This window comes from Gigantopelta aegis, unplaced genomic scaffold (genome assembly GCF_016097555.1).
Source record: "Gigantopelta aegis isolate Gae_Host unplaced genomic scaffold, Gae_host_genome ctg5602_pilon_pilon, whole genome shotgun sequence".
Taxonomy (NCBI): Eukaryota; Metazoa; Mollusca; class Gastropoda; order Neomphalida; family Peltospiridae; genus Gigantopelta; species Gigantopelta aegis.
This window is the reverse complement of record NW_024534517.1, coordinates 9,151-17,765: the sequence shown is the minus strand read 5'-3', so window position 1 is coordinate 17,765 and position 8,615 is coordinate 9,151.

The following is an 8,615-nucleotide window of genomic DNA, read 5'->3' as shown; positions in this document are numbered from 1 at the left end:
CACACAAGAAGCTAAAAAATGAAGGAATCTTTAATCTCAATTTGTTGACATCATGTCTAGCAAGTGGATTTTCTAAAAGATTTTTCAACCATCTGACTTCTTAAAAGTTGTTGGAGAATTTATTTATTTTGTTGCTCACTTGTCTCAAAACTGGAGAATACTTCTTCCAAGCGTCCTCCCTACTAGAATTCTTTCTGAGGGAGGAATGAAATAGCTCCTTTTAGAGATAATGTTGACCCCTTGTTCTGACATGGAAAATGGAAACCACTTCCTCAAGGTATCTTACCTGCTTGGTTGTCAATCTTCTTAGACGCCCAAGACTCACCAAAATTTGACTTGAAGCCTGTAGAGTCTTATCCTATGGCACAATATCGTAATGCAATTCCGTTAGAATGTATTGGTCAAAGAGTGTGGTCTTATTAGTTGATGCTATTTACTGGCTAGAGATATATTTCTCTGGCCATCCAACTTGTGTTCTCTGTTATTCCGCAGTGCAATACATGAAGGGGTTGATCATGTTGTTGAGAAGTTCCAGTATAAACCAATTATGTCTATTCCGCAGGAGCGTTTTCATTGCAATGCATGGAAAAATGCAACAATTGATCATCTTTGTCGTCCTGATGATGAGAAAGAGAATTTGAATATGTTGTCAGATCGAGTATCAATCACTATCAATTAGATGAATCACGTCAACAACCTTGGTTCCAAGGAGATAACTGGAGGAGTTTGTGTTTATACAATTTCATGATTCATCTGATTATTTTCAAAATTTTTTTATTAATTGTTAGATATTACTGAAGTGCTACTTAAGGTCCCAGATACTAAAGATGGTACTTGATCTCCTAATAAACATTGAACACAAGTGGAAGGAAGATATTGGAAAAGCACTTGCAGTTAGTAAAAATGCCTGATAACTGCATTTCAAGACAACAATGATGACAGATCAGACTGTCTTCAGTACTTACTACTGGAAGAGAGTAAATCTACCCCCCCCTACTTGGAAATAATATCATTAAAGTAGTAGAAGTTCTCAAGCACAACCGCATAGCCAATGAAATACGTCAAGTTCTTTGCCAAGCATTGTCTCACCCTCATGAATGATATATGAGATGTACCAGTACTTCCAAGTGAGTTGTTCATCTGCTTTCAGTAAGTACATTTATAAGCTAATGAAAGTACAAATATTTGAAGTGAAACAGATATGAACCTGAAACAGATCATGAGACATAGCTAAGCCTTCTAATTGTTAAATGTCTTATGCATCTCTTGTAACTGTTATGTAAAGAGGTTTAATATAAGGTGCGACTGTTTTAAGTGTCATAACACAGGCCAATTGAATGAGTATGATATGGCCTGTTATTCAAAGAGTTTCTTCTTGGTGTTGAAGATGATAAGTTTAGACACCTATATGTTGGTTTGTCTTGTAATGTTGCTAGGATTTAATAATTCCGCACATATTACTTTACAATGTAGTCAGTATCTTTGATATAGCGTATCTTTATTGAATAAACATTTTATAGTCACATCAGAATTATCACATGAAACCACAATTACTTTGTGGTAAATGTATTTATGCCAAATGCAAAAAAAAATATCTTTAACAGCTTTTTATTATATAGAATTTTGCTCCTACATTTTCCATACTTTTATTTGTCTTATGTGATTATTATTTTAATTTATTATTAAGATATTACTGCAGTGTTACAGAAGGTCCCGACACTGAAAAGATTTACTTGTCTACTAGATGAGGTTGAAAATGAGTTGGAAAAAATTGGAAAAGCGCTCAAAGTTTTTTGGAAATGATTTGATGACTGCATTTCAAACAAGAATGATGAGAGATTAAGACGTCTTCAGTACTTACTAGCTGGCAAGAGAGTAAATCTACTCCTACTACTTGGGAGACTATCATGAAGTAATGGCGAAATCTGAAGCACAACTCAACAGCTAACAAAATACGTCAATTTCTTGCCAAGCATAATTCTTTTCTAGATATGTTCATATGAATGATTTTGTCACGGATGTGGCACTCCCATCAGGTAAAGTGTACATATGAAACATAAATAAATTACATAATACTGATCATCTATGTACACATGGAAAATCTCTCTATATAAGCAAATTTAATTTGAGCACGCATGTACATGTCTTATTGGTTTCTATTGTGCTATACATTATTATGAATACAAAACAAACTTAATAAAATCTCTCTTTATATTATTAGTTATTACTGTCAATTTAGGTAAAGTAAGTATACCAAAGACCTATTTGATCTACTAGCTTATGTTGACACAGGTGGGAAGATATTGGAAAAGCACTGAAAGTCCATGGAAGTGTCCTGAATGACAGCATTTCGAGATTTATAGTGATGCCAGTTCAAGACTATCTATATACTTGCGGGAATTAAGTCCATACTTGGGAAAAAATTATCAATTAATGGAGATTCTTGGGGAATCTTCAACTGCAATAAAAATATATCATTTTGCAAGTGCAGGTATGAGACAAAAAGTGAAGATAATAATGTACTCCTTTGTTATGCACTTAGTACCCTTTATTATTTTGATATATTTTTGAATCTTACATTTTAAAAGGTAAGTGCCAGGGTATGTCAAGTGACATTTACTTGTTATAGGAGATAAACTTTGATCAATAACTTGTTGTTTTTTCTTTTTATTTAAACAGACAAATTACCCTCTCAAGCTCATCAGTTGTCACAGGATGTTTACACAACCCTTCATCAGCGCCTTTTTCAAAAAAGAAGATGAGAGACCCAAGAGGTCTAGAAACTGATGTTCCATTGAGAACACCTCTAATACTTCACCTCATACTCAATTAGGTATATATACATATAATAGATATTACAGTAATATGTAACCTTAATAACATATATTTCTCAGGTTTTATATTTGTGAAGCATGAGTATGAATATTAAAGTTGACAAATATTAAATTCTAATATTGGTACTAAAGCACTTATTCTGACTATACCACTCTGTATCAACATACTTGTATTGATCCAGACCACTATTAAGAGTTATATCATTGCTACATATTGAGACTAATACATTATAAGGTATTAATAATAATGAATTATTGTGCTTGAGAAATGGTTCCTTATAACTCAAATTGTTCAAAGAGTGAGTTTCAGTCTGCAGTTGAATGACATTTATCTAATTATGTATTTATCTAATTGTCTTTGTAGACATAGCATTTTAAAATGGCACAGCAATAGACACAAAGTAAGGATGTGTACAGCTGAGCAATCCCTACATACAGTACAAGTAGCAGTGATTAAAATGTATTATGTAGGAATTACCTCAGTGTATCTTCTACTTTGTTTCTGGTATTAATTGCCATTCTTCAGACAAGTACTATGCATACAATTAATTGACTTCTAAGTTAGTTTAGCTACCAAGCCATCTTACTATAGGTGATCTATTTCTGATATAGTATAACAGCTCTGTGTTTTGTCTCTACAACACTAGATGTTACTCTGAACTCTCATGCAGCTAGACAAGCTTTATTTAAATATACCAGTGCTATTTGTTGAATCAACTATTGACCCATTGCTCTAGCTTAAGTCACACTTAATATCTATAATAAGATATATGAATTCAGTCTTTGTAACTTAATAGTTACAGTATTTTAATTTACTTTAATCTGTGCATGATTACATTATGATTTCTAAATGGACTTATTGGTTCTATTCTATTCCCTACATAGGTAGTAGTAATTAAAGTGTTAGTGAGTTTATTACAGAGGACAATAACACTGTTAGTGGTAAGTTTTATAATTTAGTTTGGAAAGGTAAATTATATTATTAATTACATCATACAGGTAAATGTGACGCATCAAAAAATCTTTCAGTTCATTCTGCGGATCTTTGTGATAAAATTGTTGTTGCTAATCCTCATCGTATTGTTAACAGGACTTGTGTCTGCTGATCTGTTGTCAACATGTGCTAAGGAAAGAGGTTAAGAGTACAACTGATGTATATGATAAAGCTGATATAATTGTAAGAGAAACTACAGAGACAGATAGATGATGATGAACACCCAATTGAGTTACTAAAGAAATTTGTGGCTTTCTTTTAGAACAAACTGACAAGTTCTTTAAAGGACATTGGTACTAAAATGATGAGTCAACTATACCGAGCTAGTGTAAGTTGATAATATTACGTGAATACACATAAACATCTAAATAGATTAACTAATTAAATTTATAATATTGCTTGCTTTGGTTGTGTATAGAGTTAATAACCTAAATAAAATGTACTAGAAATAGCTGACATCTGCTTTCTCTATTAAATGAATTAACTGATCACAATCTTGTAATAATATTAACAATACTAGCATATTATTATATACAATAATACTAACAATACTAGTGTATTATTATATACAATATATACTAACATACTAGTTGTATATTATTATACCAAAATTACTAACAATACTAGTGTATTATTATATACAATAATACTAACAATACTAGTGTATTATTATATACAATAATACTCAAGGAGACACAAAGACTATATAAATAACAAACTCTTTAATGTGTAATAACTTGTAATAACTACATGTTCTTTTCTATTGTAGGTTGTTACGTGTTCTTTGGATAGAGTCCCCTTCCCTTCAATGTTTGTTACTGGAATTATTGAGGTTATAATATTTTATTATATTTGTCTAGTAAGATTTCCCTCCATTTTTATATGTTTGATATTGTATATAGTGTTGTATATTACAATTCCTGATTTTTTAATATTTAGACATTGTTGTATCTTAACTTTCATATATTCTGTTAAAGAAAACTTTTAAATTCTCAAGACAAGTTTATGTACTTTAAATCTATAACAACCTACAGCTGTTAATAGGGAAATTATAATGTATTAACTAACATATTATATATATCAAAACAATACTACATGGACAACTGAACACAGTTTACAGTGACAAAATTTTTCTAACTATAAGAACAAGGGATCTGCTGCTTAGCTTGTTTTCATTGTAGAATTTCATGCAACAATTGATCATCTTTGTCATCCAGACAATGAAAAGGAACACTAGATGCTATAATGACAGAGCATTAAGGATCAATTCAACTAAGAGTTATATCAGGAATCTTGGCTCCTAGAGATAGCTCCTGAAAGTGGAAGTTAGATAATTTGCCTACATAAGTAAACGCTTCAAATTTATGAATCATTTAGTATATCAATTATTTTGTTCCATTTTTTAGATATTACTGCAGTGAAACAGAAGTTCCCAGCTACTGAAGAGTTGCTAGCTATTCTTTAATTCAGTTACATTTCCTTTATCGTTACATTGTGTGGGCACTATTGGGAATATTTCACTGATATCTGTGATATTTTGAATTTAAACCCTTCCCATTGTTAAATTGACTCCCTTTCTGCTAAGTTGATATCATCAAATTTTAAAGAAGATGTACCAAAGTATGAATAGTGATGCTTATGACAAAGCAGACAAAGTAGTTAATGAGCTAAAACAAAAAGTATACTTGAATTACCCATATATGACAATTTTTTGTACTGCAGGTTTTACTCCATCTATTTAGTACACACTCCTCCCCTCTCTTATTCTTAGGGAATATTCAACTGCAAACAAGATACATCAATTTGGAAACACTCATACAATACAAAAATAAAGATTTACTATTATACTAACTCTTTCTTTTGCACTTTGTGCCCTTTTACTTTTGATTCCTAAATGTAATGATACTAATAACCTGTGCTTAACTTACTATGTTTACTATGCAGTGTTGGTAATATGTAGGTTTGTGCAATAGAAAATCTAAAATGCCAAAGAGTGAATTGAAGTTGATTGGAAAAAATTACTCTGAAATCATCAAAGTATTTCTAAAATTATCATTGCTTTTTGTGATGTTGAATCGGTTTTTTGCTATGGGCAGAGGGAGTGTGCTTCCACATTGTTATTTCTTGTATTGATGAGGTTAGAGGTTGCTGTATAAGGAACCCTCTCAGGACCACTCTTTTAGTCTTAAGTCAGTATCAGACTTAAATTGTCCTTGTTGGTAATTGAGCCAGAGGGTGTTAGTGTTTAGGGTAATGTGGCCTGTACAGTTAACCCCTGACAAGCCCGCAAAAACTATCTTCCTTGATGCTTGATGGAATCTCTGTTTATTGTTTGTGGGCAAATCTGATCTGGTTAGCCATGTTCCACAAGTATTCCACATCTTGCTGAGTAATATAACCGTAAGTAAACATTCTGTCAGCAACATGTAGAACCTGCTTAATGAGTCCTGCCACATAAAACATAAAAGACAAAGACAAAACTAGTCCAGGTTTTGATGGGACAGTGTGCTGTGTTTTCTTCTGTTAGAGACTCTTGGGAGAGAGTCTCATATTAAATACTCTCCCATTGGTACACATTTGCCACTAATGTAACACGCACACATATATATACAATAACACTAAATAACAAAAACATAACAACAATGACAATAAATCAAAACTTATTAAACATTTTCCCCTTATAATTAAAGTTATTATTTAACTATTTGATTACAGACAAAACATGTTCTCTATTATGCACATTTATTTATTACCATTTCCTTTTTTGTTTTAACATTATAATAGCTTTAATAATGTTTGCTAATAATAATGACAATTTGAAGAAAGAACCTGTCTCTCTCAACAATTGTATTAGGTCTATTCTCCAACCTCTATCTTCTGTTTGAGTTTCTCTATATCTCAGTTCATTTCTTCTCATTATTTCTCTACTTTTTCAAATCTCTCTCTCTCTTCTGCTGATTTCTTTAATTTTCTTGAGCCTTAAGTGTGGCATTAGTAACCTGTTAAAAAGATAAACAGTCAAGAATACAGCTGTCAAAATAGAAGACTTACCCCAGTAATAATTTATCTAATAAAGATGTGCTTTATTCAAAGACTCCTCATGCCACAACTTATAATAACATATGATATTATAACACAAAATAACAAAGTATTTACCTGTAATTCAGTGGTATTAATAGCACCTTGGAGGAAAGAAGTGACATAATTAGAATAATCCTGACTCAAGTAATGACTACAAATAGATACAACTATTTATACCTTGGTTATATTTTCGTAATTAAATTAAATTTCTGACTCATAAAATATAATGCAGTCCTCTACTGAATGACATCATTTGTTCTAAAAATGCATTCCAACGACTGGGCACCTTTAAAAAGGAGAGAGTACCATGTCACATGATAATCAAACAACAGTCATATGACCCACTTACTCGGCTAGTGAGCCTTCATTGGCAGCTGCCACTAATATTCTAATAAAGAGGCTAAGTCAGGACCAGTATGGTTTTTCCTGTACAGAGACATGTTAGATTACATGTTTGTTTTGATGTTATATACTGTTCTTTTCTTTAGGTTTTAATTTCCTTGTATCAACTTAATAATTGTCCCTTTCGTCTTGTACTGTGAGAGTGAGATCTTTTTCCTTTGCCTGAGAGAGAGAGAGAGAGAGACCAGCGACAGGAGAGCGAGAGAGAGAGAGAGAGAGAGAGAGAGAGAGGCAGAGAGACAGAGAGAGATGAGCAGAGAGTATGTATGAAGGGAATTTTACAAAATGTACAGTGACAAATCTTGTCAAACAGTTCTTTTTGTAGCAGGTAAGAAGAGAGTATGGACAATCAACAGACGACTCAAACATATCTATAATAAAACACATACAATCATCACAGTTCCCTCGTCTCTTTAAAATAAACAAATTTCATTACCTAATAAATTAATAGTATGACCTTCACTCTCTAGAACTACTTGATGACATAATTCTGTGTAGCCATTCCTGTGGGCCTCTCCATCTTCTGTTGTTTTGAAACAAAATCTGTAACCACCTAATAAATAGTAAGAGATATTAAGATTATAACCTCTACTCACCCAAAAATCGTGGAGGAAATTGTAAAAGATTATGATGAATCATAAACCATTTTGCTTTTGTGATCTGTGATCTCAAAGAGCAAATAACTATAATAAATAAAATAATTAATTAAATTTGCTCATTATTTGTATTTATTACTCTTGTCCTTCGTGCTAATAAATTCCAGGTTAATCAATATCCCTTGATCCAATGATCTATAATAATAAAAAATGTAATAATTTAATATTATTTCAATTTATTGTAACCATTTAATGTTAATTTTTATTGTAATGTAATTAAATAAATGAGTGTATTTGTTAATGATAATTCTCACTTTGACAGAGTTATAGATGAGATAAGAACTTAGAATAGTAGCTACTGCAAATATTTTAGCATCATACATCAGATATATACTAGCTGCAACAACTGAGCTAGAGAGAGAGAGAGAGAGAGAGGAGAGGAGAGAGAGAGAGAGAGAGAGAGAGAGAGGAGAGAGATCAGACAATGTTAAAGCTAGACAAACCGTGCTGTGTTCAAGTATAGATAACTGAAGTAGAAGTTCCATCAGCTGCATAAATATTACTGGCTATATATACATGTAATTTACATGTACATATAACAAAACTGACCCTTTCCCCACATCCAAATTCCATAGTGTGTGGGCGTACAGTTGGGTCGATACCAAACCCGTCATACTTGCCATCAACTGGTTTACACAAGAATGACTT